General features: G+C 38.3%; 1 long non-coding RNA gene across 2 annotated transcripts in view; it reads left to right on the plus strand.

Annotated features, from left to right (window-relative positions):
* LOC134289778 (uncharacterized) overlaps window positions 1–20,495 on the plus strand; it is a 710,729-nt gene that overhangs the window by 347,862 nt on the left and 342,372 nt on the right. For both annotated transcript variants that reach the window (XR_009998660.1, XR_009998661.1), the window contains exons 4-5: window positions 3,063–4,297; window positions 13,945–14,495. This is a non-coding gene — a long non-coding RNA (uncharacterized LOC134289778). The remainder of the gene's footprint in view (window positions 1–3,062; window positions 4,298–13,944; window positions 14,496–20,495) is intronic.

The following is a 20,495-nucleotide window of genomic DNA, read 5'->3' on the forward strand; positions in this document are numbered from 1 at the left end:
ACATTAAAAACCGCCTTTAGCAAAATAAGAAACTGTTTCCGCTTCAAGCCCCATGCACAAAAAAAAGTATTTTCAGGAACAAGGGAATGGATGCCGAATACATGGATCTTAGATAATGGGAAGGGTTTGAGAGAAAATTGATTTCTAATTGTTTTGCTCTCACATACTTGCATGAACAATCTCTTTCGTGACCTTGGATTTTTTTTTGTACGCCCTGTCAAATATAGAAAAATTGTTGTTTGGCTGTTTTGGACCCTTGAAAATTTCAGCTACATTGACTTTATGAATATTCAAATTCTTTGTGCCTATGGACGTGTAAAAGGCTCATTCGAGATATTAGAATACCGTATTACGCCGCTTATGCGACAATGATTGCTGTCGAACTACCGGGGTAAACTTTTAATTCGACAAGCTGGTCACCCTACACCACCTTGTTCATTGAAATTTGGCAATTCTCATTGTGTTTTTGTTTTTATTTTCGTATTTGTTATAGAACACCAATCCAACAAATATTGTGCTAGTTTAGACAGAAAGCTCGTTTTTTCTACGATTTTTGGCACCGTAGGAATATTTTGCATGATATTCCTACAGATTCTTTTAGAAATTCGTCCACAGATTTCTCTAGCAATTCTTTCAGAACATCCTCCAAATATTTCTTTTTTTATTACTCCAAGAATTCAATAATTGTTTTCTAGGAATTCCACTAACGATTTCCCCAGAAATCTCTCCAAGTATCTCCAAGTATCCAAGTATCCAAGTATCCAGGAAGCTCTTAAGAAATGCCTTATTGGGATTCCTTCAAGAATTTCCGAATATTCTTCCAAAGTACTTCCTAAGATTTCTTAAGGGTTTCTTTCTGAAATTCAGAACTTTTGTTTCAGAACCATTTTCTGCATTTTTTTGGACTGCTTCAGCAAGGAATTTCTTCAATTTTTTGAGATATTCTTCTAAAAGTCGCTTAAGAAATTCTACAGGAATTTTTCGGATATTCTATTGAAAACCGAACCGAAAATTCTATGATTAATTTCTTCAGTGATTTTTGTAGAAAATGCTACAAGAATATGTTTTTAAAATTTTTCTCGTGATTCCATCTCCTGGAATGTTTTTACCTGCAAAACTTATTCAGCAATTCCAATTTTTTTTAGAAGTTCTTCCAGAAATTGCACAAAACTAACTGATAAATTATTTAAGGAATCTTTGAAGGAATTGTAGGATTATCTCAGGAAAATCCTTAAAAAATAGATACCTTTGGAAATCAGTAGAAGAAATCCTAAGATTTTTTTTTTTGAAGAAATCGGCTGAGGCATTTGTTTAGAGGAAGTCCTGAGACAATTTCTGAGATAAATGCCCAGACATCTTGGATGAATGCCTAGATATTCCTAGGAGAATACCTGAAGAAACTCCTTAAGATATCTCCTTAATTCTCAGAAAAAAATCACGAGAGACGAGAAACGCTGCAAGCAACTACCGCCCGGGAAATTTCTGAAACAAATCCTGTAGAAACAAACAAAATCCTTGGGGAATTCTGTAGAAAGTAATTTAATAAATTAAGCAAAAATACTTGGAAGAATTGAAGAATCCTCTCATAGAGAAAAATCGCGGAAAATTCCTTGAAAAATTCCAAGCAGTAGATTCTGAAAAAAAAATATCTGCAGCATTTTTTGAGATTTTTTTCAAGAAAACTAACTGTGAAAGGTTTGAATCCAAAGCAATGCATACCCGAGCAGGAACGAATAACTGACACATAACTGCAGTATACCAAAGTCAAGTATCATAACAAGACAAGTTATTGGTCGGTTACCCAGGTATTGGAAATAATTTATTTTAGAAGACTACATGACTTAAATGTATGTTTGTGTCCCTCGCTAAATATAGCCTACCCATATTGCATGGTTTTAGAGCCTAAAAGTCCATTAAATAACCGCCATGCTGAATTTGGAGCTGCCATCTTGGATTTTGGTCTGCCATCTTGGATATTCTGGTCACAATTTTTGGACTCCGTACATCTTCCCCATAACAAATATACCCATATTGTGTGGTTTTAGGGCCTAAACACCATTAAACAGCCGCCATCTTGAATTTTGATCCGCTTTATTGGATTATGGACCGCCATTTTGAATATTATGGTCGCCATATTTGGAATCTGGATATGTTCCCCATACCAAATATACCCATACTGCATGGTTTTAGGGTCCCCATATTGCCTGGTTTTGGAGCCTTAAACGCTATTTACAGCTGCCATCCTGAATATTGAGCCGCCATTTTGCATTTCAGGCCGCCATATTCAATATTAGGCTTCTTGAATTTTGGGTCGACATCGTGGAATTTCTGATCACCAGTTCTGATTTCCGCACAAAATTCGTCAACCATGCTAAAGGTTACAAACATTAGGGCTCGGTTCAGTTTTATATACGGCCAGTTCTACCGGTGCTGGTCGGGACCACTGAAATGGCCATAACTTCGGAACGCCTTGACCGATCCGGACCATTTCTACTAGCGAACAATGCGGTACAATTCCGGTTCGACTCCGAAAAATCGGCCAATGGGAAGCGCCTTAAAAGTGAGTGAACTTATTTTGCGCACAGACATACATACATACACACATACAGACATCATCTCAATCCGTCGAGCTGAGTTGATTGGTATATGTGGCTAGACCCTGCGAGCCTTCTATCGAAAATTCGTTTTTTGAGTGAACATATAGCCTTTCAGTACACTTTGGTGTGTATGTTGTTTCAAAATTAGGGTTTCTTGAACTCTCTTGAATAATACATTTCATTCATTAGTCACTTGTCCTGCCCTCGCAGGTTTAGGTGTTCGCGCCTCTGGCGCACCCAATTGGTAGAATTGCTCCATTACCAAGAACCCTGCATTTCATAACATTAAAAACTTCACCGAAGACGACACAATCCTAGTCATAATATGTCTTTGATTATAAAACTCTGTGCTGGAAACTTGATTGGATCGCATCATAATTGTTATCGATTCTGCACAAACAAACCGTCCTCTCCGACACAACAAACTAATCGATATCTTTTTATTTCTCTGTTTTCCCATTGCAGCTTAATCCAATTAAATTGCAACGACTCCCGGTGGTCGCCCGTGTAGGCAGCAAATCTTTCCCGGCACAAATCCAGCTCACAACAAGACACAACAAGTACGAGTGAGTTGCAATCATCACCAGGCCCTGGGAAGCACTTGATTCGATCTGTGAAACTGCCACACCCCGGCAGAGATCGATACACCTGGACGGACGTCACCTTGTTAGCCGACAGAGAAACAGAGCCATCGTCATCGTCATCGTCCACACAGACAACGCGCGTTCATTTTCCGTGCTTGTTTATGGGACTAATAAAGGGAGTCTAGTTGAAACGTTGTCGGTGCTGCAGATGTTGCCATTTTTCTCGCAGCACAAGAGCACTCGGACCGTTTCAGGACTTTTCCAGCTATAGTGTCCGGATTCTTTATTGGCGCTCGTTAAGTGGACATAAACTGCGAAGCTGCTGAGCGAGACACGGAACGAAGTTGGACGAAGGTTGGAATCCCAATAATGAAGTGGAGAAACGGTTATCGAACGTCCTGCTAGATTGGAGCACTCTAAAGGACTGAGGAGTGGGGATAGGAACCGAGGTCCGGCTTGCATTGCAATGGGTTAGGACCGAATGGAAGGAATGCAATCTAACCGAGACACTCCGGATATGTACTGGCAGCCGTCGTTATTTCGCAATTATGTGCAAGCCATTGCGATAAATTCTCCGCTTCCTTTGCACTTCTCGCCGCACTAGTCAATATATCGAAAGTACAAAGTGCTTCGCCTGGGAAAGGCAGAGAAACGCCAAATCAACATTAGTCTGCCAGCAAAGGGGAACAAATATCTGCAACGAGGTCGAACCGGTTCTTCGTGACACATCGTCCTTATAAGAAAAGGAAAAAAGCAAAAAAAAAAACTATATCGGAAAAACAATTTAGAATAACACTTTGAACCGAAACCTGACTGACGTGCCACCACCCCCGAACGGAACCCAGCCAGCGTGGTACTGTACTGTAGTATGACCAAAAAGCGATTGCCGAGAAAATGAGCAAACGGAAAAAGAAAAACTTTGCCCGCCTTCAGCTTTTCCGATCCCGACATCATTCCGCCCAAGTTAGTAGTATGTAGTCGTCTTCGTCGAAACGAAACATAACACACAGGCAGGCCACCCCGGGAGAGATTCAAGAGACCCAGCCAGGGCCAGAGTGCTTTGAAAACTGCAATCATCGACATCGAGTGACGTGAAGGGGGGGAACACTTGGGAAAGTAAGTTCTCGTGGGAGCAAGAGGCGGTCGGTGTGGTTGCAATCTGTACTGCTTTTCATAATGATGTGATTGACTGCTGCAAAAAGATATGTTTAAAAAATCCCTTTTTTCTGTAAAACATATCTCGTAACTCTACAAAAAATTGTCTGGATATTAAAAACAACTGGTAATTTTATCAAAAAAATCCATAGACGCATGTTTAGTTCAATCACTTCTGCCTGTCAATTCAAAGAGAACTCGAAGTTTTTTTTTTCTGGTCATCCTCTGAGTAAAACTTTTGAAAGTCACTTATATAGAAAATAATCCAAATAAGAGAATGGAAATTTCTCCATGAATTCTTCTGGGAATTCCTCTAAGAGCTCATCTTGGAATTCCTTCTTGCATTCCTCTTGTTATTTCTCTGGAAATTCATCTTGGAATTATTCTGAAAATTCCGGTGGAAATTTATCTACTAATTCTCTAGGGGATTTCTCTGAAAAAAATCTCAAAAATATTCTCTGAGAACTCTAGCAGGAATATTTTAAGAATTACTGTGGAAATTTCTTTGGAAATTCCTCCAGAAATTCCACTGGGTATTCCAATTCAAATATCTCTCCTAAAGGAATTTCTCCTGGAATTCCTATGGGATTTTTTCTGGGAATTCCTCCAGGAATTCTTCCAAGACTTCTTCTGGAAATTTCTCGAAAAAATGCTCTGGGATTCCCTCCTTCAATTAGTCTGGAATTCCTACAGAAATTCCACTGAAAATTTCTCCAAGAGTTCCTATGAAAATTCCGCAGGAAATTTCTACAAAATTCCTCTGAGAATTCCTCTAAATAAGAACTTTTCTGAGAATTTCTCCAGAAATTACTTTGAAAATTCCTCCTGAAAATCCTCAAGGAAAATCATCTATAAATTCTAATGTGAATTTCCTCAGCAATTATTCTGGGAATTCTTTAACGAATTCCTGTGGGTATTCCTGCAGAATTTCCTCTGGAAATTTCTTCAGGAATTCCTTTAGGAAATCCTTCAAGAGTTTATCTGGAATTCTTTTAAGAATTTCTCTGAAAAATCATCCAGGAATTCCTCTGGCAATTCCTCCAGAAATTTCTCTAGAAATCCAAGAGTTGGAATTGGAATTTCTCTACAAAGTTTTCTAAAAAAACATCCAGGAATTGCTCTTGGCATTCCTTCAGGAATTTTTCTGGAAATTCCTCCATGAATTCCTATAGGAATTTCTCCAAGAGTTTCTCTAGAATTTCTGCAAAGAATTTCGCTGAACATTCATCCTGGAATTCCTCTGACTATATCTTCAGGAATTCTTCTTGGATTTCCTCCTGGGATTCCTCTGGGCGTTCCTCTAGAAATTCCTTTCAAAATGCTGCCTGAAAGTTTTCTGGGAATTTCCAGACAATTTTTTTAGACACTACATCGTCTTCAGCCAGAGGCTGCATAACACCCAGTGGCTCAATGGAGAATTTTCCGTTTGACGAAAAGTTTTCTCCGACTGGAGCGGGAATCGAACCCGCACTCTGAGGCTTACGAAATGCCTAGATAACTGACGCCGCTAACCACACGGCCACAAAGCCCACTTCTCTGAAAATTCATTCAGAAATTTCTCTGATGATATCTCCAGGAATTCCAATTGACATTCCTCCGGGAATTCCTCTGGAAATTCTTCCAGGAATACCTCTAGAACTTCCTCCAAGAATTCTTATGGAAATTCCTCCAGGATTTTCTCTGGGAATTCCTCTAGGAATCCATCTGGGAGTTTCGCAAGGAATTCCTCAAGGATTCCTGTGTGAATTCCTACAGGAATGCCTGTGGGCTTTCTTCCAGGAATACCTCTAGGAATTCCTCTTGGAATTCATCCAGGAATTCCCCTGAGAATTTATCCAAGAATTTCTCTGGGAATTCCTCCAGGAATCCCTCTGGGAATTCCTCCAGGAATCCCTCTGGGAATTCCTCCAGGAATCCCTCTGGGAATTCCCCCAGTAATCCCTCTGGGAATTCCCTCAGGAATCCCTCTGGGAATTGCCCTAGGAATCATTCTGGGAATTCCCCCAGGAATCCCTCTGGGAATTCCTCCAGGAATCCCTCTGGGAATTCCTCCAGGAATCCCTCTGGGAATTCCTCCAGGAATCCCTCTGGGAATTCCTCCAGGAATCCCTCTGGGAATTCCTCCAGGAATCCCTCTGGGAATTCCTCCAGGAATCCCTCTGGGAATTCCTCCAGGAATCCCTCTGGGAATTCCTCCAGGAATCCCTCTGGGAATTCCTCCAGGAATCCCTCTGGGAATTCCTCCAGGAATCCCTCTAGGAATTCCTCTAGGAATCCCTCTGGGAATTCCTCCAGGAATCCCTCTGGGAATTCTTCCAGGAATTCTCTAGGGAATTATTTCAGGGGTTCCTCCAGGAATTCCTGTGGAACTTCCTCTAGGAATTTCTCCTGAAACTCCTGTGGGCATTCCTCTAGGAAATCCTTTGGAAATGCTTCATGAAAATCCTCTGGGAATTTCCAGAGGAATTTAGGAAGCATTTGGAAAAGAATGACCTCCACAAATTTCTCTAGAATTCATTCACAAATTGGAAATTGATTAAAGATTTTCTCTGATAATCAGGGATGCCAGATGATTTTTTGAAAAAATTTTGTCACTTTTTTTTTAAATCTGTATCCTATTAAAAATAAAAAATAAAATAGCCCCTCAAGCTCAAAAATCTGTATTTCATATAAAACGAAATCTGTATTGATTCTCAGAAATCTGCTGATAATATCTTTTTATTAATACCACTAGTTGTTCCTCCAGGAGTTCCTATGGGAATTCCTCCAGGAGTTCTTCAGAAATACCTTTGAAAATTCCTCCAGAAATAAGAATTTCTCAAGGACGTTTTCTGAGAATTCCTCTAGGAATTCCTCTCGGAATTTATCAAGAAATTAACTGAGAGTTCCAGCAGAAATTCCCCTAAAATTTCTCCAAGAATTCTTCTGAAAATTCATCCTGGAATTACTCTTGCAATTCCTCTAGGTATTCCGCTTGAAATTCCTCCAGTAATTCCTCTAGGAATTCCTCCAAGAGCTTCTCTGGAATTCCTCCAAAGATTTCTCTGCAAATTCACTCAGGCATTGCTTTGGGAATTCCTCCAGGAATCCCTCTGGAACTTTCTCTAGGAATTTCTTCAAGTGTATCTCCGGAATTCCAGGAATCTGTAGGAATTCCTTTTGGCATTCCGTCAGGAATACTTCTGGGAATTCCCCTAGGGAATACCTGGGGAATTTCCCTAGGGAATACCTGGGGGAATTACTCTGGTAATTTCTCAAGGAATTCTTCTGGAAATTCCTCTAAAAGTTTCTTTGGAATTTCACCAAAAATTTCTCTGGAAATTCATCCAGGAATTCCTCTTACAATGTTCCCAGGAATTTCACTGGGAATTTCTCCGACACTTTTTTCAGGAATTCCTCGGGAATTGCTTCAAGAGATTTTCTTGGACTCCTTCAAGGTTTTCTCTACAAATACATTCAGGCAGTGCTCTGGGAACTCCTCCAGAAATTTATCTGAAAATTCCTGCAGCAACTTTTCTGGAGACACCTCCGGGAATTTCTCCGGAAATTCCTTCAGGATTTCCTCCATTTCTATGGAATTCCTCCAATAATTTCTCTGAAAATAAATCAAGGAGTTCCTCTGGAATTTCATCCAGGAATTTCTCTCGGATTACCTCCGTGGGTTCCTCCTCTAGGAATTGCTTCACGAATTTCTCTGGAAATTCATCCAGGATTTTTTCTGACAATATCTTCAGGAATTTAAATTGTTTTGAAATATTCGATTGAAATGTTTAAGAGAGTTCTTTGAAAGCTTTCGAAGAAACCCCTTGTAAAATTTCTGGCTAAAACACTTGAGGAATTTCTAAAGCAATCCCCGGCGAATATTCCAATATCGCTGGAGCATATTTAGAAAGAATCCATTACGATATTTCTGAAAGAATTTTTAGAGGAATCTTTAGAAAATCTCAAAGAAAACTTAAGAGAGACAATAGACAATAAATTTGTAAGATTTTCTTAAAGAAAATGTCGTTACAATTTCTGAAGTATGTTTTTGAAGAATTTTTCAACGGAGATGTTCCTGTATAAACATTTTAAGGGATTTTTTAAACAATCTCTACACGATCCCTCAAAAATTTCCTGTAAGAATTTGCGTAGAATTTCGTGGAGAAATTACTGAAGCAATGCGTGCAAGATTCCCAAAAAAAAAATCTTTGGGAAAATTTCGGAAATATCTCACATGAAACTGTGAAAGTACACAAAAATCCCAAAACTGTAACCTGTTGAAATGTCTAAAGGATATCGAGAAGGAGTTCTGTGCAGAACTATTAGAAAAAATGCAAAAGATCCCTCTTCTGCAGGAAACGTTTAGGCAATCTTTGAAAAAAAAAATAAAGAAATTCCAGAAGGGTGTTCTTAATAAATCCAAAGCAATAATGTTTGGTTATACCAGAAAGAACTATTGGAGAAATCTCTGGAGGAACTTCCAGAAGACTCTATAGAGAATTTGCTGGATGTATTTCCAAATGAATGCCCGAACGATCCCCTGAATAAATGGAGCAATATTTAAATGCATCTCTGAAGACATTGGAGAAACACTGGAAAAACTTGTAATTAGAAGGCACTAAATGTTGGCAATAGGGTAAAAGTTGTTTACTTTTCCATTGAATGCTTCCAGTTGGCACCAGCAGTGAAAATTGCATACAAGAACTTTTATAGCATCTAGTTTCCAGCGCAGACAGCTCGGAGGCGACACCATCACTTGTATTCAATGCATCGTCTGTGCTACTCTCGGTTTTCAACTTTCTCAAATTCTCACCTCAAGCTCACGGAAGCATTATAGTCAAGAACTGTCAAATCGTATGGGAAAATCACGACAAACGTTAATTGTTAGAAAACGGGATAATTTTATGAGAAGTTAGTGAATAGAAATCAGGAATGGTTTGAAAAGGCAACTTTTTGTGTTTACTTCATGTTCCGGAACAGTTTCTTCACCATCAATCCATTGACAAATTGAGAAATGAAATTTGTGAAAAGATCAAGTTCTGGTGGTATTCGAACCCACGACTCCGTTTTCGCTAGACCGATGCTATAACCAACTAAGCCACAGAACTGGCGGAATAGGAAGCCAAATTGACTCCAAAGCTACACTGGGAACACTCCTTATTTTACAAACCCATCTCTTTTTTGGTTTAGATGCCAATACACATTGAAGCAATAATTTCTGAAAATAGATTCTGGAACATTCTGAATTCATAAAGAAAAATTCTATAAGAGAGAAATTTTTTCAAATCATTGTGAACAAAAAATCTCCTGAAATTGTATCTTCTGAGTAAACGTTTGGAGGAATTCCTAGAGAAACCGCTGGAGAAATTCCAAGAAGAATGTCTTAAGAAATTTCAAGAATTTTTGGAGAAATCCCAAAGAAAAACTCCTACAAAAAAAACAGACAATATTTCTCGAGGAATTGCTTCAGTAATGTTTGAAGAAACACATGAAGGTTTATACATGAATATAAGCACGTGTTTATATAGCAATCATTGAAAGACATTCTTTTGGAATCCATTAAGAAACCCTAGGAGAAATTTCTAAGGATTCTCGTGGATCAGTTTCTAGTTTTAAAAGATCAACATTTTAAGATTTTTTTTGTTTGAGAAACTTTGAAATAGTACCAAGAAAAGTTTTTTGAGGAGTTTCTGAAAGAATCTCTCGAGGAATCTCTGAAGAAAGTAAACAACAATCCTTGGACATGGATGCTTTCTGAAGGCAAACCCGTGCACAAGGGACTGGTTTTGGGGGCTAAAACCCTCCCATTGGCGATGTTTCGTATACTAGGCGCCCCTCCGCCTTCTGCCGAATTTAGGAAAAACCTCTCTTGTCGCCTTTACTGTGCACGGGCTTGTCTGAAGGGATATTTAAAAAATCTTCAGAGGAATCCTTGCCAAAATCATTCTTAGAAATCCTGCAACAATCTTCTTTCCGTAAAAATTTCAGTTTTGTCTTATAAATCCTGTGAGAATTCCCAAAGTTATTTTTAGAGGTGTCCGTGGAGCAGTGATGCCATTTTATTTTATTAAAAATCAGTATCAATACAGATTTTTCTGTATCGTCGTATTTGACGGTATAGCAGACACCGAGAGTAATAGATTTAAATAAAACACTAAAAAAATGTACTACTTTTTGACGGTTTTCGACTTTTACTAGTATTTATTTTTCTAAATCACGCGGGAAAACATACAAATTTTCTTAATTTCGTAAAAGTTTGAGCAGCAATTTATAAAGTATTCATTCAATTTATTGAAAACAAATTCACTTTTTGTACTCCGTATCTTGTTTGTATAGATGATCAAAAATCTGAATAATACAGAAAAATGTGTATTGCTGTGTGCGTTCAAGATGCAAACGGTGCCCAAATGGAGCGCATTAACACAGTTTTACCAAAGGCAACTTAGCAACAATAGCCAAAACCATCGTCAACCTAGGATTCAAAAGCTACCACTGACATCGGGTTACTAGTTAGAAAATCTTACCGCATTTGATATTTGCACAACAATATATCTCTTATATCTGCCTTGGAAGTGATCCTGATGAATTTTCTAGAAATTTAAAGAGAAGTTCTTGCTAAACTCATAGTATGACAATGATTTTACTGCCCTTTTCCGGAAATAGACGTAAAAACTTGAAGTATTTTTAGGCAAAGTACGTTTAATTGGCAAATTGAGAGTTAAATTTGTGAAAAAAATACCACTTGTTTTGGTGGGTTTCGAACCCACGACTCCGTATCGCTAGTTCGGCACTTTAACCAACTAAGCCACAGAACAAGTTACAATTCTGCGGAATAGAAAGTCAAACTGGATTCCAAGCACCACCCTAACCGGGTCCGTTTTTCACAACTTCATCTCTCTTTCGGTACTTAGATGCCAATTGTTTTGTGGCTTAGTTGGTTAAAGCGCCGGACTAGCGATACGCAGTCGTGGGTTCGAATCCCACCAAAACAAGTGGTAATTTTTTTCAAAAATTTATTTCTCATTTTGTTAATTAAACGTACTTTGCCTAAAAATTCTTCAAGTTTTTACGTTTCATAGTATGAATGAATTCCGCCAAGAATGTCCCTTTAGAAATAATTACAAAAAAATCGAAAAACATTAATGCATAGAGGGGTTTCCCGGAATAATCCCTAAAATTAGGCGCAATTGTGAAGTTATTTTCGTGGGGGTGCACCTGCATGGGGGGAACTGAATTTTGGAAAACCTGAGTAACCAGCTCTGATTTTACCATCACTTGGAAAACATTCAGAGAGTATTAAAAAAACTAAATTGAATATTATGTACATAAACTTAAATTTCTTTTCAAAGATGTAGATTTTAAAAATATTGAATATAGTTTTGATAAGAACACAGAAAAAAATATGTAGGGGGATTAGGGGCATAATGGACACCCGGGGCGAAATGGACACCCCTGTTTTTGCCGAAACCGTTAACTTTTATGTAAAATTTTCAATGCATAAGTGTAAAGGAACAAGTCATTGTTCTATTTTTCAAAAGTACCATTTAAATATATTCCTTCAAAATAACCAAAATATCATTGAAATTGAAATATGTTTTTCAGATGATGAAATTCTTATAATTTCGAAGCAGCAGCAAATAAGTTATTACGAGTGATTGAGTGTGTCCACCATACAAACAAGTGAATTGTTAGCTTATCTACATGTATACGCAGATTTAGCAATGGATGAAGTAGGGGGATTAAGGGCATAATGGACACCCGGGGCGAAATGGACACCCCTGTTTTTGCCGAAACCGTTGACTTTTATGTAAAACTTTCAATGCATAAGTGTAAAGGAACAAGTCATGGTTCTATTTTGCAAAAGTACCATTTATATTGCTCCAAAATAACCAAAATATCATTGAAATTGAAATATGTTTTTCATATGGTGAAATTCTTATAATTTCGTAGCAGCATCAAATAAGGTATTACGAGTGTTTAAGTGTGTTTACCACAAAAACAAGTGAATTGTTACCTTATCTACATGTATACGAAGATTTAGCGATGGATGAAGTATTTTATTTTTGATCAGAATTTACTTAAAATAGCAATTTTAATGTTGCAGTCGATTCGGGGCGAAATGAACACTGGCAATTACGAATGGATGTACGTTCATTGCATACTGTTAGGTGTTTTAGAGCGTTTGAAAATAATCGATCCAATTATTTTAGCCTAAAGTTTGTTTAATTAACTTAGATGTTATGTAAACTCGTCTAAGATGGAGAATTATATCTGTGACATTGATCTCCGTAGGCAGATTACTTAACTGATGGATGTATTCAAAGAATTAGCATAAAATATGCAGGGATGTCCATTATGCCCCGATGGGTGTCCATTTCGCCCCGTACCTTTCCTGCCAGCCCTGAAAAACACACGTTTTAAAATTCGTTATTTCTTCACAATAAAGACATTCTACCTGCTGTAAATGATTGAAAGACGTAGGAAACAAGTTAAAGTTGTAAGACAATTGATTATATGTTAAGTTTTACTCTGTTATACAGGCCTAATGTACTCATTTGCTTAGGGTGTCCATTACGCCCCTAACACCCCTATTATATTTTTGATCCGAACACACTGAAAATAGCAATTTCAATGTTGTAGTCAATTCGGGGCGAAATGAACACTGGCAATTATGAATGGATGTACGTGCGTTGCATACTGTTAGGCGTTTTAAAGAGTTTGAAAAAATTCAATCCGATTATTTTAGCCTAAAATTTATTTAATTAACTTTGAAGTTATGTAAACTCGTCTAAGATGGAGTATAATATCTGTGGTATTGATCTCCGATGGCAAATTACTTAGCTGGTCGATATTCTCAAAGATACAGCATAAAATATGCAGGGGTGTCCATTATGCCCCGTACCTTTCCTTCCAGCCCCAAAAAACACTCGGTTTACAATTCTTTATTTCTTCACAATAATTACATTCTACCAGCTGTAAATGATTGAAATACGTAGGAAACAAGTTAAAGTTGTAAGCCAACTGATAACATGCTATGTTTTTGGCTGTTATACAGGCTTAACATACTCATTTGCTTAGTGTGTCCATTATGCCCCTAATCCCCCTAATTAAAATTCAGCGAGAAATGATACACATAAAGGGAATGCTACAGTTAGTGCATATTACTTGAGATATCATGTAAAATTACGTTACGTTCGTGTAAATTTCCGCCAATAGTCGCGTAATCGGTTGGAGTCCATGATGGTTTACGCGATGGTTGGCGGAAACTTACACGATGATAATGTAATTTTACATTATATCTCATGTAAAAGTGCACTAACTCTAGCATTCCCTTTATGTGCATGATTTCTCGCTGAAATTTAATCACATATTTTTTCTGTTAAGTGATCGTCAGTAAAAATCGTATTAAACTATACAAAATCGATCACATCATTCAGAAAAGCAGTACACACAACCAGTTCCAAGAGTGCAATGAAAAGCTCCGTTGCCGCCCACAACCGTTGAGCCACAAAACTCAAGTAATCAAAAGAAATGCTCAGCGGGAGGGGTTGTTGCGCCAGATAACAAAAAAAAAACCGAAAAATGAAAGAGAAATAAAATTAAAAGCCAAAATTATTTTCCACCAGGCTTGAGTGTTGGTCAGTTTAGCAGTAACGGCGAAAAGAAAACTTCTGTGCGGTTTGTGGTTCGCTATTCAGAGTGACGGAAAAACGGAAACGGAAGAAAGAAATAATAGTGTGTAAATAAACGTCGTCGTTGAACCGTCGAATTGCTGACGTCGGTCGTTGGTCAGACTGTCCGTGGTGAGAAACTAGTGCTCAACGAAATGGTGAGGTCGTTAGTGTTCGGCTATTATTCTGGCATCAACAACAACGGTAGTGATTGATTGGACCACGACGACGACGACGACGACGACGACGAAGACGCGACACTGCCCGACCCCGAAAATGTTCGTCAAGTTCCAGTACTTCTGCATCATCTACTTCCTGCTGGTGCGGCACCTGAACGGGTCCACGATGGACCTGTACAAGAACTCGCGCCTCAGCCAGCGGATCGTGCAGACGCGGTACGGGCGGCTCCAGGGCCTCATCCTGCCGCTGGAAGGTTACAAATTCCTCAAACCCATCGAAGCGTTCCTGGGCGTCCCGTACGCCACGCCGCCAACCAAGATGAATAGGTAAGTGGTTTCATGATTGCTATACTTCATTCAATGATGTTTACATACGTTTAAAAAATACCAAGGTCAGATCCGGTGTGACACGTTTATTCTACTACATTCAAGCTTAAAATGAGTACACCAATTTCCCCGAAATCCGAAAAACTTTACAACGATCTACGTTTACGCATCTTGTTCCGCGTAATAGAAACTCGGCTTTCGTTGAGTCCTTCCCCCCATTGTCGTATACACCCGCTCGTCCAACACCTCTCACAACATCCTTAGATAGATAAGTGCCAAAAATAAATGAACCTTGTTCCAAAATTTCACATTTCAATTTCCCCTCTCGCCCTGGCGAGAAGACGACACATTTTTTTCCGCCATCCAGTCCATCCATCCACCCATCCGCAAGCTATGATGTGCTATATCGACATTTGGTCGCCTATAAGTGGCTTCTTTGAAAGCATTTCGTGTGCACTTTTTCCTCCCTTCAAAATTTCTCAACCGTTTGTTGTTGAAAAATAACTTCTTCATCAGTTTGGGGAGCTTCAGTGACGACGCTGGGCTGGGCAAAAGCCTCACTCGCTCATTCGCTCAACGCGAGGCGCGATGAACCAACAAAAATAACACAGAACAACTCGACAGCAAACAGCAAAGTTTAATTAAAAAGCTCTCATCACATTTCCACTTTTATGACTTTGTCTTGAGCTTCGCTTGTGTCTCTGGTAGCTTAAGGGGGACGCCCATAGCAAAAAAAAATGTGCAATGATTTTGAAGCACTGCTTGTGTCAGCTGGTGTGATGCGCGGTTTTGTCAATGAAACATCGTAGTTTGGTAGGTTTGGTCACGATTGTGGACTTTTGAGCAAAGCAAAGCAAAGATAACCGTACACATCGTAGTTGCTACTCCGTGATTGGCCAGAACAATCGAAGTTGGGCAGAGATCCAATGACTGCTGCTTGAGACTAGCAACACACTCTCAATGTGCACAATTCGAGAGTTCAATATTTTTAAGTCAATAACGGCGCCGGCCACGTCCTTACGGTCATCGGGAAAGGGGAAGGAATGTTAGTTCGACAACCGTTGTTACTAGAAACCGTGGAATCCACAGCATCCCCACAGTTGTCTCGGGAAGGAGTATTTGTTAGTAGCGTAGGGTAAGGTGTGGATCTTGGAGCCACCTTTGCTAGGTGATATGATCCACTTGTTATATGAAAATACACGACACGGTCTTCATTCCGAATATGATTTATTTGGTCGCGATAGTAAGGGTAGGGCGATTGGGGGTAATATGAACACCCTAAACGTTTGTCGTCTTTTCCAATAAAATATGACAAAATCTTCCTTTTTTTTCCTGTTACATCGTAGATGGTAATATATTCTAGGAGTTTTGGAAGAAAATATTGATAAAAAATACAATTTTCTCACATTATTTTCGATTGCAAAAAATGCAAGAAAACAGAGTCATGAAAAATAGTGTGGGTAAAATGAACAATCGATGGGGGTAAAATGAACATGTCTTCAAAAACTAGCTTAAATGTTTAATTTCGATATATTTAAGTATAGGTCAACAAATTCAATGTAAACTTTATATGCTACACTTTTAAAACCTTTGATATAAAATTTGGAATGTACTGAAATCATTATTTGTAAAAAAAATAGTACATTTAAGCGGTTTTTAGGATAAAAATTTTATTTTATAAGTGTAAAATATTTTTTCTTAACTTTTTTCTCTAGTTGTGTCATAATATGTATTCTAGATTTCAATATAGCGAGATTGCACAAAATTTTATAAAAAATGGATATAGTTTGAACCAGCTGTTTATTTTACCCCCAAGTCGTGCTGGTTTTAAAATTCTTCCTAAAATTGTATTGAAAGCGTAACCTAATTATTTTTTTCAACTGAATATTGTCTTTTGGGAGTACATTATTGGAATATGACATTACATATGTCATAATCTGCGAAAAATATTCGAATGAACCTTAATGCAGATAAGTTCAATTTTACATCAGAGCATATTTTTCACGTGGTTTTTGAACTTTTCATTATAATTAAGTGGTTTATTTAATTTCAAAGTTCAAAATCTGCAGAAGTATGATGATTTACTCTATCACACAGAATCCAATCGTTGAAACATGCAGAAATACGTTAATTGCTGTAAAACACCACCCTGTTCATTTTAGCCACCCCCCCCCCCCCCCACCCCCCCCCCCCCGTTTTATTTTTCCCACAATTCCCCTAATGCTTATACAACGATCGTTCTATATTAAACGCATCACCGCATTAAAATTTACACAACCGTAAAACCCGACTTTCTCACGAATGTTATCGCGCGCTTCTGATTTCGCATTCAATATTCGCATCCCCATCTCCCTAACGAGAAAACCGATTGACTCACGAAAATAGTCGCGCGTTTCCCACAGTATTGAATTTCGAGTAGGTATAGGGTAAACAGGTATAATATGCCCCCCCTAAGCAGAAATGGCAATATATCTAAAACTGGCGCCTTATTCCATCTATTGTCCACTGCAAATCATTGTTCCTAAAGTCACTGAAGTGTTGCATGCGAACTTTGCCTTTGGAGGGGCGGCTACGGAAGCTTTGAAACGTTTTTCGAGAACGTTCCAAAATTTGCCGTTTAAAAACAAACGGGGCAATACGCCCCATCAAAAGAAAAACGTCCAGCCCTGTGATAAAACTGTCCCAGAGAATAATTCCACCACATGCTTATCCTAGGAGGGTCTTTTACTAAGTGTTTAACTGCATAAAAGTTGCACAATAACTCCAGCGAGCAGAGCTAGCTGCGTTTACAATGAAGTCAGCTTACAGGAGGTAAAATATTACGCCAAAAGCCTCGACTTCAGGTTTTTTTTTATATTTTTATTGCTTTTCTGTACCAATCAACTAACGGACCAGCTTGATGGCAATTATTCTTCAATATTTAAGATTTCTAATCGATCACGCATGCGAAAAGCGTTTGAATCGCTAGAAAATGAAGGGGGGCGTCTTGCCCCGGTGGGGCGCATTATACCCTTTTACCCTACAGAGAATAAACTTTCAAGCTTAGATAGCTATTTTCGAACTAGCAGACCTAGCGTGGCTAGCCACGTTCCTAAAAAAGTAGTATTTTATCCAATCAAGAAAATCCTAGAACTTTCTGGAAGGAAAATTTCTAGAAGCTTTCTAGAAGGTTAATGTATCAATGCATATGTGAAATATTTCACTGAGCATGGTGCACCTCTTTCGAAAGCACCAGAAGGTATTAAGTTATGTATCCAACCTTGGAAACTTCTAGATATTTCTACAAAATTGATGCCGCAATGCAACGATGCACCAATGCAAAAAATGCAGTGATGCATCAATGAAACGATGCAACAATGCAGCGATGCATCAATGCACGACGGAACAATGCAAAGATAATACTTGCATAACTGTCTTATCCTGTGAAACCATTCAACGAAACATTTCAAAGCGTGACGGAAGGACAGACAACTCTGGGATTTCATATCTATGATGTGCGAAACATTTCACCATGCATTGGATTCGCATCAGAAGCGCCAGAAGGTATGTATACTATCATGTATCCACTTTTTAATTGTCAACGACTGTTGTAGGGTTCTTGTCCTTTGAATGGAAGAATTTTCTGGAAAAGAAAAACGCCAGAAAGTATCTTTCCAAGTACACTCCTTTGACTTGTGAATGCCGGTTATAGGGTTCTGATCCCTGGAATGGAGTGAAACTTTCAGAAGCTTCTCAGGAACTGGGAAATTATAATTTCATTTCAAGTTACCGTAAATGAATGTTTGGGGCGCTAAACCCGAAACAACAAACTCCAGGGTTCTCAAAATTTAAAGAAGATCAACATTCCAACACATTCCAGAATATTATTTTTTTCTGAAATTTTCAGTAATTTGCAGAAAGTCCTCGGAAGTTGAAGAATTTTGATGTTCTAGAACATTTCAGAATATATATTTTTTTAATTATTTCAGAAAAGTCCAATAACTTCTAGAAAGTTCTAGAAATTTTTAGAAGTTTGATATAGCTATGGTGAAACATTTCAATGAAATATTTCCGAGCGTTACGGACAGACAGACAATGCTGGGATTTTATATATATGATTAGATATTTTACTAAGAGTAGTCCCATGTGTTACCTGTGATCGACAGCCGTTGAGGTAATTATGCCAATTATTTTTAATTTGCTCAATGATTGTTGTGAACTGCATTCACTTTCTTCTAACATTTTTATCGCTTCAATATTAGGCCAGCACCAGAGCTACAGGATTAATTTGCAGATATTACAGACCCCAGGAGTCCTCATGAAAACGCATTGGCGAAATTAGAAGTTGTTCTTCTAGAATGTGAAGAAAAAAACTCGGAATGATCTCACCCAGTTGCATGTCGTCGGATGACTGCAGCCACTCCCTTACTCCTTCAATTTTCTGCAATACTGTTTGCTACCAAGTGTGCATCCATTTTTATCACATCACGAGGAAGGACAATGTGCACCTGCTCCAAACACGTGTCACTTTCCCAGTGGCGTAGCAAGGGGGGGGGGCGATGGGTGCGGTCCGCACCGGGCCCCCGAATTCAGGGGGCCTCCAAATCAAGGAAGGTTTCTAACACTAGTTTGAATAAAGTTCTTTAAATAGCGAAGGTTTCCTATAAGTATAAGTTCAACACTTCGCAGAACTGCTGATAGGTATGTGGGGGCCCCTTCGTGATTAGTAAGAGTTTTATGGAATGGGGCACATAGATGGCCCCAAAATTACAAGAAAACGTGTTTGAAATTAAAATTGGATTTAGCGAAATTCATTACCGATTTGGAAGTAAAATTTATGAGCATTGTGAAAACGTTCTTGATATCTTAATAACAGGACCAGTTGTTAGACTTAGCTTAAGGTAGCAGCTAAAATGCAGAGGCCGCATTTATGAAAGTTATGATCTAAACCCATGTCAAGTCGAAATCGTAATAACAATAATTTATCGATTTTGTTTTGCTTTCGTATGAAAAATAAGTGAAATCAACGTATTCCAACGATTTCATCAAGTATTTCTTTCCAAGTATTCCTTGAAGGGTTTCTGCTAGATTTCCTTCGGGCAAGGTAAATACTTACCTTGCCTTCGAGAATATGTATAACGATTTATCAAGCAGTTACTTTAAAGACTTTCACAAAAAAATCCTCTAACATTTACTTCAGAACTTTTTTCATGGATTGCTTCAGAAATTCTTATAAGCATTGATTTTGAAATACTTGAATTGATTCCTTCAGAAATACCTCCAAGAATTTCTTCAGAAATTTCTTCAAAAAAAATATTGAGGAATCCTTCAAATATTCCTTTTTTACGAATTCCTTCAAGCATTCCTTCAGGAATACCTTTTCGGATCCCTTCATAAAGTCCATCAAGGATTATGCCATGAAGTCCTTTAACGAAACCTTCAGATGAATCTTAACAAATTCCTCCAAGAACTCTTTAAGAGACTTCTCCAAGAATGAATCTGGCAGGAGTTCCTCATGGAAAGTATCTATGGTGAATTTTTGAGATCATGCTTGATCAGGTATGGCTCCTGAATGGATCCTTGTGAGATTTTCTAAAAATAAAATCTTAGGAATTCACAAACGAATCCTTGTAAAAATGCTTGCAGGATTTTTTGGAAGAGTTTTGAAAGGAATCCTCGAAGAATCTTCTAGATGAACGCTAAGATGTATTCGGAAAGAATAATTGGGTATGAAGCAGTAGTAAAAGTACTAAAGGTAAGCAATAACGTAAAGAAGCAATAAGCAATTACGTAAAGGATTCCTGAAGAAATTTTGAAAGCAAAGGGATGTTTGGAAGAATTAATTATGAAATGCCTATATTACTTTTCAAAGAAATCAATGGCATTAACCCTTAGAATTCCTCTCAAATTCGTTGATGTAAATCAAAAAACAATTTTGAAGAATTCTTATAGATTTTCATGGGGAAATTTCTGCTGGGAGCCTTGGGGCAATATCCATAACGCCCCTTGAGTGAATTTGTG

The sequence above is a fragment of the Aedes albopictus genome, chromosome 3 (genome assembly GCF_035046485.1).
Source record: "Aedes albopictus strain Foshan chromosome 3, AalbF5, whole genome shotgun sequence".
Classification (NCBI taxonomy): Eukaryota; Metazoa; Arthropoda; class Insecta; order Diptera; family Culicidae; genus Aedes; species Aedes albopictus.